The sequence below is a fragment of the Arachis ipaensis genome, chromosome B03 (assembly GCF_000816755.2).
Source record: "Arachis ipaensis cultivar K30076 chromosome B03, Araip1.1, whole genome shotgun sequence".
In the NCBI taxonomy this organism is placed as follows: Eukaryota; Viridiplantae; Streptophyta; class Magnoliopsida; order Fabales; family Fabaceae; genus Arachis; species Arachis ipaensis.
Genome location: NC_029787.2, coordinates 115910416 through 115921389, shown reverse-complemented (window position 1 = coordinate 115921389; position 10974 = coordinate 115910416). Strand labels below are relative to the sequence as shown.

Below are 10974 nucleotides of genomic sequence, written 5' to 3'. Positions count from 1 at the left end.
CCCCCACCCCCCAACACGCGTTTTTTTTTAATTTTATAACTTTTATTATTAAAATAGGAATAGGGGTAGTTTAGGAATAACATTAAAAAATTATTAAAAAGGACGATTTTAATACGAAAAAAAACGTTAAGAACGATTCTAAATCGAAAATTAGATGAGGGACGGTTTCGATTTTCACGCTCAACTTTAGGGACCAAAACAGTACTTAACCCAATGTTTTAATTGGGATGGTGCTTGAGTGTCATTGCTATCTTAGAGTGTAATTAGATTTAAGGTAGTTGTACCTAATAATTTTTTTACTTCTCTATCAAATAGTACAAAAGTTATTGTAGCACTTTGATCTAAAACATTTAATTTAATTTTGAATCTATAATAATTATTGAGTTAGTAATTTATAATTTGATGAGTATTTTATAATAAGTATAATTTGATAGAATTTGATGAAATTTTTTATAATTTAAATCTGTAATACTTATTTTATGCTGTAGCACAAAAATTCCATTTTTTTTGTATTATTTATGAATTTTTTTTACATCTATTTATTTTTCTTCTTTTAGTGTATATAGTTTTTCAATAATATCTATAATAGTAAGAATAAATTTTTTTAGAATATTTATTGTGTGTATATATAATATATTGAATAAGCTATTTTTAATAAGAATAATTTAAATAGCATAAAGTAAAATACATGTTAATAATATTTTATCTTGTAGCACAAAAACTTTATTTTTTGTATTTTTTGTAGGTTTTTCTTTGACATCTACTTATTCTTCTTCTCCTAATGCATATAGCTTTTTAAGGACATCTATAGTAGTAAGATTAAAAATTATTCTTCTCCTACTTTATTTTGTGTGTGTGTAAAATAAGTTTTTTTAATAAAAATAATTTAAATATCATAAAGTAAAAATATCTATTAATATTTTTTTAACTCATTTTGTCAGACAATATTTTAAGTAATACAAACTCAAAATAGTGCTAAAAAATTATTAAAATTGATTCTTTGATTTAAATAACATATTTAAATAAGTATAATTATAAGTATGTTAAAATATATAGAGAGACAAGCAGACAATGGTTCGGACCATGCTCCTTTAATCCTAGATTCAGACCCCCCAACCTGAAAGACTAAAAGAAGATTCAAGTTCCAGGATAGATGCAATGGTGTGGCGAGTAGGAAGTAAAGAAGATTGTGAAAGACGTTTGGGGACTAACCTTTGAAGGCTCTCCGATGTATTCTCTAGCACAGAAGCTCAAGCAATGTTGACACAGACTAGTACAATGGCAGCATCAATCTCGGTCCAATTCTAAAATACTAATAGAAAAAATAACCTTGCAGTTGGAAGCAAAAAAGGCCGAGGGTATCTTTGGAGGTAGCGAGTTGATTGAACTTGAGAATAGATTAGAGGAAGAGATGGAGAGAGAAGAAAGTTATTCGAGGAAGAAATCTAGAAGTCAATGGTTGAAAGAAGGAAACAGCAACACAAAGTTCTTCCATCAAATGTTCCAATCTAGAAACTAGAAGAATAAAATCTGGGGATTAGTTGGAGAAGATGGAGAAGTCGCTTCTGATCCAGCAAGTATAGCGAGGGTGGCTGAATCCTATTTCCAGAAGATTTTTATGGCTACTAATCAAACTGATTTGGAAATACTTTTTGAGGATTTCAAACCTACGGTTACAACTAATATGAATCGTAGGCTACTGAGACCAGATTCACTTGAAGAGACAAAGAAAGCTATGTTTAGTGTTTACGCTCAGAATACTCCGAGGGATGATGGATTCACAGCCAAATTTTATCAATTTTTTTAGGATGTCATAGGTAATGATGTGTAAGGGGTGTTTGTAGTTTCTTTGGAAGTAGAAGAATTTTAAAAAGCTTCAACTACACTTAGATCTATTTAATACCCAAGATTTCGAATGCCAGAAATATGTTATAGGTCAGACCTATTAGCCTTTCATCAGTCTTTTACAAGATTATGTCAAAAGTATTTGTTCATAGACTATAATTATTTGTGAATAACATTGTAAGTACTAATCAAATTGCTTTCTTGAAAGGAAGGTTAATATCTGACAGTATTCTAATAGCTCATGAGTGCATGCATTATTTTAAGTTAAAAAAATCAGATTTGGGGAATGAAATGGCTCTAAAGCTGGATATGAGCAAGGCCTACGATAGAGTGGAATAGTATTTTCTATGGTTCATTATGGAGAGGATGGGTTTTGATGCTAGATGAATAGCATAAATCAAAGAACTGGCTTCTATTATTTCTTACTCTGTACTTATGAAGGGCCAATCTTTTGATTTTTTTAGGCCAACTAGGAGTATTCATCAAGGAGAGCCCCTATCATTGTATCTTTTTTTCTTTTGTACAGAAAGACTTTCTTTTCTGTTACACAGGGTAGAGCAAAACATGATTATTCAAGGAATTCAGATTCACAAAAGAAGTCCGACTATTAACCACATTTTCTTTGCAGATGACTCCATTTTATTCTATAAAGCATCATAAGAATAATGTACTAATATCCTAACTCTACTCTATGACTATGAGATGGTTAGTGGACAAAACACTCCTATCAACTGTACAAAGATTTAAAAATACCACATTTGGAGCCATAAAAAATAAAGTACAAAAGAAGGTACAATCTTAGAAGAGAAATCTATTGTCAGTAGGTGGAAGACATGTCCTGATTAAGGCTGTTGGAGAAGTAATTCCTGTGTATATCCTATCCTGTTTTAAGTTTTCTGATTCACTTTTAGATAAGATTCACAGAATTTTAACACAATTTTGATGGAGTCAAAGAAGCACCGAAAGGAGAATGTCATGGATTAGTTGGGATAAAATAATAAGACCCAAAAGAGAGGAAGGATTGGGTTTCAAAGACTTGCGTGTTTAAAATTTGGCTCTACTTGAAAAACAATTTTGGAGGTTGGATGTTAATCCTAATGCATTACTTAGCAAAATATTAAAGGGTAAGTATTTTAGATATAAGTCTTCTTTAACTGTAGACAAAAGGACTAACCCTTCATGGGGCTGGCAAAATCTCTTAGATGATAGAAAAGTGGTGAAAAAAAGATTGTTGTGAAGTATAGGGTCAGAAGATGATGTTAATGTTTGACAAGAATCCTGGATGCCGCCCCCATACCCATATTATATCAGTCTTAACAATCAATCCAGCAACAATATATTTTCAATAATTAATAGAGTAAATGACATATTGACCACAGGAAGAAGATGAAATAGAAAGCTTATCGAATTAATTTTTTCCCCTGAAGTAAGTACCTACATTCTCTCCATAAAGCTGAATAATAACGGCAAGGACTCTCTTATTTGAGTCTTAAACTCGAAGAAGCAATATGATGTGGCGTCTGGATATGTGGTGGCGTATGGCTTTACGCATGAGCCGATCAATCAACTACCTGCAATCATGCAAAATTCAAGAATCTGGAAAAATATTTGGAGCTTACAGATACCAACAAAGATAAAAAAAAAATTTGTGGAGAGCTGTGCATGAAAAATTACCTGTACTGAGCCTCATCGACCAGCGTTTCCAGTCGACCCCACCTTTATGTCCCAGATGTAGATTAGCCCCGAAAATTATCATTCACTGTCTTCGATAGTGCCGCCCTGCTTAGGAAGTATAGGGAGCAGTAGATTTGAAGTTGGTGTCGCCATTGCAAAGTGTTTTCTCCTTTGTGGAGTGGTGGACCCAAGTACTATTAGGTGCTAGAAGTGAAAGAGAAGGTGACGACACCCTCAACATTTTCGCTGCTTTTTGTTGGGTATTGTGCAAAGCACATAATAAAGAGGTGTTTGAAAATGAAAAGACCCCTATCCAACAGATTCGAACTCAACAAAAAAGATTTGTCAAGAGATGAATAGAAGACAAGTTTTCTAATTTTCTAATGTATTTTTCTTTCTTTAATTTATTGGTTATTACTATAGCCATTTATAGTTTCAATTGGGAGAACCCTTCTATTATTATTTTTTTGTCCCACATAAGATTTTGTATCACTTTCTTAAAGTAATACAATTACATTCACTTTGAAAAAAAAATTATATTAAAAATAATTATATGTAAAGTTGTTGGTATAAATATTTTTCATAAACGAACCACAAATTGTGAAATGAAGTAATAGCAGTAAAAGTCTTATATACGATAGATAAGTATCTCAAATAATATGAAATTTGAATAATTTATAACTTAAAATTTGTTGTGATAATATTATTATGATACTTTTAATGTAGATGTTTATTGTATTTAATTAATTATTGTGAAAATTATTTTAACACTATTTTTTTAAAATTTGTTGATTCTTTTTAGCACTATTTTTTAAATTTTTGTAGATTTTTTTCAAAAATTACACTTACATAGTAAATTTAAATATATTTACGTTAATTTAGAATTTTAAAAATTGTTAATATATTTATTTACTTTATCTTGTAAATTTAATTTAAATTTAAATTAAAGTCAATCAAATTTAAAAAATTTTAGCTATGAGTCAACTATAAAAGTATAAGTTATGAGATATGTGTAACACCACAATTCAAAGTACATCAAACTCCTTTCTTTACATACATCCAAAATCTAAAATTTTTCTATTTATTCCAATGGATGGTATTCACAAAATCGCAGAAATCAAACCTATAATCGACAATTTGTGTGTACGTATACGAGTGATATGGTTATAGACACTACCAAGTTACAGTAATTCTTCATTGCCATACTCAATTGAGATGGTTTGGCTCGATGAAGACGTGAGTTTTCTACTAATATTTTTTTATTTTATTTTAAATTTATATTATTTATATTATTTATATTTTAAATTTGTTTGTTTATTCCCATCTAATTGTTCTTTGATTTTTGTTTATTAATTCTAGGGAGGAAAAATACACGCCTCGGTTAAGAGAGTTATTGTGTCTCGATTCGTGATAAGGAGGCAAAACAAGTTTTGGAAAAGAGCTGTGTAGATATACTTGATCCACTCCTATTGGTAAGTTCTAACCAATATTTATTTCTAAAAACATTAGTGAAGATATTTTTAATGTTAATTTTATATTATTTATTATTAATATATTATGTAATACCCTGCAGAAAGGAGATCTATCGGATACATCTACACTTTTACTCAACCTAATTGATAAGACCTTCCTCTTCATCGTTGAAGTTTAAATATCTGATAATCCACATTTTTCACCTTTTTATAAAGTTAAGAAGATGACTGATAATGTGGACCTCATAAATAAATTCAAAAAGGCTCACCCTATTCAAATTGTGAGAACAATTATAAGTGTACTGTCTATTAAAAAGCATTTTATTTTTCTCTTTCTTGGTCATTAGTAGTATCTAATTTATAAATAATAATTAATAACTAATTATAATTTTACACCGGTGGTTTGTTTCCAACTTCAAAGGCTTCCTCAATCATTGAAGGGGAGAAAGTAGAAGGTGTTAAGGTATTTGTTCAGAAAATAAATTTTTTTGTTTGTTTGTTTTCTCAAAGTTAGATCTTTATTTTATTAAAAAAATATTATTGACATAAAATCAAAGGTAAGAAGGAAGTCTTTAATTTAACGTAGTATTTTGTACAGAATTTGTTGCTTGAATTCTCCAATGAAGTTGCGAACAATGATGAATCCGAAGTGTTGGAAAATATTATTACACCAACCAAGCGACTATCCTCGGAGTCGGAAGATTCGAAGGTGTAATGAGATACCTCAACTTGCAAGAAGATCAAGATTGAGAATGAAACTTGAGAATTTGGATGCACATATTTTAGAATCCCTTTTAGAGTATATCTAATAGAATAATGTCAAGCATATGTTTGTTTTGGAGAAAACATTGTCTTTTCTTGAGTTGTTATTTTTCTTTTGGTTCTTTTGGATTTTTATTTTTGGAATTTAGAATTTTTTTAAATATAAATTGAAGTTATTTGGTTATTACTTATGGTTTTATTTTTAATTCGATTCACACTGTTGATATTCTGTTAATTTCTAATTTAGTATTTAATGTCATAAAGTTATAAATTTCTCATATGAATTATTGTTGATACAATTAAGTTAGTTATTGATTTTTAATGTGTACTTATTTTAAAAAGAAAATCTAATTATAATTTTTAATTAAAGTATTATGTTTAAAATTTTAAATTTAAATTCAAATAAACTTTTTTTTAATTTTTAAATAAGCAATTGGGTTTGAGAATATTTTTTAAAATTTTATATAATTTATAAGCTACTATGCTAATTACAAAAGATTATATTAAAGTAAATAGAATTACCAGTCTTATTAAAATGTGAGGTTATTTATATTATTTTAAAAAAAATTAATTTGACATTTTTCTATATTTAATTATGTTTCTAATGTTGTTTCGACAAAATTGAAATAATTTAGGAAAATTTATTTAAAAGTTTAAAATTTGTACTAACTAATTAGAAAATTCTATTTACAAATTTAAAATTTGAAATTCTAATACTAATTCCTAATTAAGTGATTTTTTGACCGTTTCGATTTTTAAATTAAAATTTTTTTACTTGCCACATTTATAAATTTTCTCTTTACTCAATTTACATTGTTATCTTTTAAATTGTTTATGCACAATAGAAGTATTTTCATTTTTTTTCTTTTAAAATATTTTTTCTAAATTTACGTAATTTATAAGGTTATTAATTTTTAGATTGTATTTAATTTTATTTATTTTTATCGACAAATAATAGGATTAACACTATTTATGACGAAACTAATAAAATTATTTTTAAATTAATAAGTTCCTATATTCCCGATGAACAACGAACGTTTAATTAGAAAATTTTATTTAAAAATTTAAAATTTGCACTAACTAATTAGTAAACTTTATTTAAAAATTTGAAATTTAAAATTCTAATACTAATTCCTAATTAAGTGACTTTTTAATCGTTTTGATTTTTGAATTTAATTTTTTTATTTGTCACATTTATAAATTTTCTCTTTACTTCATTTACATTGTTATTTTTTAGATTGTCTCTGTATAATAATAGAGGTACTTTCATCTTTTTCTCTCTTTTTAATTATAAGCTATTCATTTTCAATTTCTTTATTTAAAGAAATAAAAAAAATTTTTAACTATTAGTTGAATTTATTGACTGTGAGATTAAACTTATATTTATTTGAAAAATGAAACTTTTGTGAAAAAAATATATATTATTTTTCGTAAAATATATTTACTATAAATGAAAATGAAAAGAAAATTAAAGCCGCCATTGAAGTTAAACTGACCATTTAGTTATTTATTTATTGAGTAGAGATGCAGAGGAGTGAGGAGGTTGAATTCAAACAGGATAGTTGGTGAAATGGTTGAAAAAAAAATAGAGAGAAAATGAAAACTACATGGATATAAATATATAACAAAACATAATGATTGATTTAGAATTTTTGATGGTATATGAACAAAGAAGAAGGAGCAAATGTGCGTGGTAGGTCATGAGTATTTTGGCAAAATAAAATCCCATAAAATACAATATCTATACATTATTTAGCTATTGACGAGTAATAAATTATTAGTTTATATTGTCTTCGTAATATTTTACTAAATTTGTTTATAAAAAATTACAGAAAATCTGAGTGATAGTTCCAATGGTGTGCATTTTAAATCAGTGTTGTCGGACATTACAAATAGCAGCATCAATACAGGTTGATTTTTGGATGAATTTTTTTGAAACTTGCTTATGTGAATATGCATTCATTTTATGTATTTTGATTTTTCTACCATTTATTCAATTATAAACTTTAACAGAAAATTTGTTCAAAACTAATGTCTCGAATTATCTTATTAGATAATAACTCAACACCATATTGACCAAGGTCTTCAACTACTAATCCACACTCTGTAGGTGAAAAAGAACAGTGTGCCAATATTAATAGTATTAGTAATTCGGGTATCACACGTGGAGCATATGATAGCCCATGTCATCAGACAAGTCAACAACAATTTCAACAAACATCAAACAATATCGACCAATTACAAAGCCAGCGTATGTTAATATGCTTTTATTATTTAAAGACCAAACATTTAATTTTTCAATTGGTCTATTAAAAACAATCTTTGATATATGCTATATAATTATTATAGATTCATTGGAGCACACAAATCGAATTAGATTAGCCTTTAGTGATGAGATTAACCTTTCATTTGCCTAGAGAGCAAAATATCATCTTTAAAGACGATGATGATCTTGAGAAAATCGTGGAAGAAGAGGAAGAAAAATGTACGATGTTCTTAGCATGGATGGAAGCTAATAAAAAATTTGAATCAGGTCAAATTTTGACATATGCTGAGTTTCCAAATCAATTTGTTTATGATAGAGAAGCAAGGGAATGACATCCTCCATCGGGTACAGGTGATATTTATTATATGAGAATTTTGTTAGCTGTTAAGAGAGGTTGCACAACGTATGAGTCTATTAGGACAGTTAATGGAATTACATATTCTAGCTTCCAAGATACTTGCTATTCCATGGGACTACTGTGCGATGATAGGGAATTCATTACAGCTATTAATGAGGTAGCTGAACTTGCATCTGGTCATCAATTGAGAAAATTATTTGCGATGCTACTGATATCTAATAGTATTAGCAACCCAGAGCGTGTTTGGAATGCAACTTGGATATTATTAGCTGATGAAATACTATATGAGAGGAGAAAAACTTTGAAAAATCAAGATATTTTACTATGTCCCTTTTTTTATATCAAGATTGTATTCTCTTATTATTTTTATTTTTGTTAATAATATTAATAGTTTTATTTTGGAATTACTTATTAAGTATTTCATAAAACCACCATGTGTTTTTGCTAGGACTAAACATGACTGATGACGAATTGAAAAACCTCTGTTTTATTGAGATTGAGAAGATACTCAACAGCAATGCGAGATCTTTAAGAGACTATCAATCAATGTCATATCTTGAGATGTCTGATATTCGCCTTTTTCAGAATAAGCTAATAGAGGAGGAGTTAGCATATGACACAAATGAGTTGACTCATACAAACTTATATACGGAACGAAAGATGACTCATGGGCAAAGTTAGTATTCGATGAGATACTTAATGCTGTTATTACAGATTCTGGTGGTTTTTACTTCCTTTATGGGCATGGTGGGTGTGGTAAGACATTTATTTGGAATAAACTTTCTCTACTATTCGGTCTAGAGGAAAGATTGTTTTAAATGTCGCATCCAGTGGAATTACGTCTTTACTCCTACCTGGTGGCAGAACGGCTCATTCTAAATTTTCAATACCCATTATAATTACTGATGAATCTACTTACAATATCAAGAATGGCAGTTTGAAGGCTGAGCTGCTCATCCAAAGTAGCTTAATAATTTGGGATGAAACTCCAATGCTCAATAAAATGTGCTTTGAAGCACTTGATCGGACGCTCAGGGATCTTATGTCAGTTACCGATTAGCATAAGACACATCAACCATTTGGTGGTAAGGTTGTTGTTCTAGGAGGTGATTTCAGACATATACTTATGGTGATTCCGAAAGGGAGTAAACACAATATATTGATATCAGCTATTAACTCATTTCATCTGTGGTCGTTTTGTAAGATTCTGAAACTGCATACGAACATGAGGCTTCTAATGTCTTCTTCAAATCAAGATGAAGGTGAAATGAAGAGATTTGCTAATTGGATACTTGATGTTGGAAATGAAAATATTGGTTCTGTTGTTGGTGATGAATCAGAAATTGAAATTCCAGATGATCTATTGATTACAACTACTAATGACTCTTTCTTTCATTTGGTAGACTTTGCATATCCAAATTTGTTGCAAAATATGTCAGATTACAAATATTTTCAGAGTAGGAAAATTCCTGCACCCACGCTTGAGAGTATCGAGAAGGTAAATGATTTTGTCTTGATAATCTTTCCAGGCATGAAAAAGGAGTATTTGAGTTCTGACACAACATGTCAAGCTGATGAGCATGAAGATGTACAACAAGAGTGGTTCACACCAGAGTTCCTAAATGACATCAAATGTTTGGGACTACCCAATCACAATTTGACTTTGAAGACAGGAGTCGCTGTAATGCTACTGCGAAACATAGACTAGACTTCAGGTTTATGCAATGGGACAAGATTAATAGTTAACGAACTTGGCAGTAATGTAATTGGAGTGACGGTAGTGACCGGTAGAAATATTGGAGATAAAGTGTACATTCCAAGAATGAACTTGATCCCTTCAAATTCAGGGTTGCCATTTAAGTTTTTACGGAGACAATTTTCATTAACAATATGCTTTGCAATGACCATTAACAAGAGTCATGGTCAATCATTATCACATGTAGGACTTTACTTGCCAAAATCAGTGTTCACCCATGGACAACTTTATGTTGCTTTGTCAAGAGTTAAGAGACACAGTGGCCTCAGGGTTTTAATTCTAAACGAAGACGGCAATTTAAAGTCATCAACAACAAATGTCGTGTTCAAAGAAGTTTTTAATAATATTTAGGTAAGAATAATATTATTTTCATTTTAATAGCATGTTATGATTTATACTTTTGTATAAATATTTACTATAGATATAATAAATTTATCTATAATTCTGTTTTCAGATTTGAGATGAAATGTGTAACAAAGAGCACAACATCATATGCCAATTGCTTTTCTAATGAAGTTAGTAAGATACTAGGTTGTTGATAAATTTTTATTAGCCTTTTGATATAAATTTTAGTGTAAAATTGACATGCTATTATTATAGTTATATATGTTCTTATTTTTTTCATGTCTCCCTCCTCGTGGTTCAAGAATATTATAGACTTTAAATTCTTCTATTTGCTATTTACTTTGAATAAAGATAAAACATCATATTTAGGACGTTTATTATATAATGACGATGATCGTATTATACTAAACTCAAAAAATTTATAATTATAAAATATTATTTTTAATTTAACATGTTAAATTTAAATATAAGTCCGTGTATCGTACGGGTTTAATAC

The 10974-nt window shown here is 28.9% G+C and overlaps 1 pseudogene; it reads left to right on the top strand.

Moving 5' to 3' along the window:
* LOC107633699 overlaps positions 1-10484 on the top strand; it is a 10645-nt pseudogene extending 161 nt beyond the window's left edge.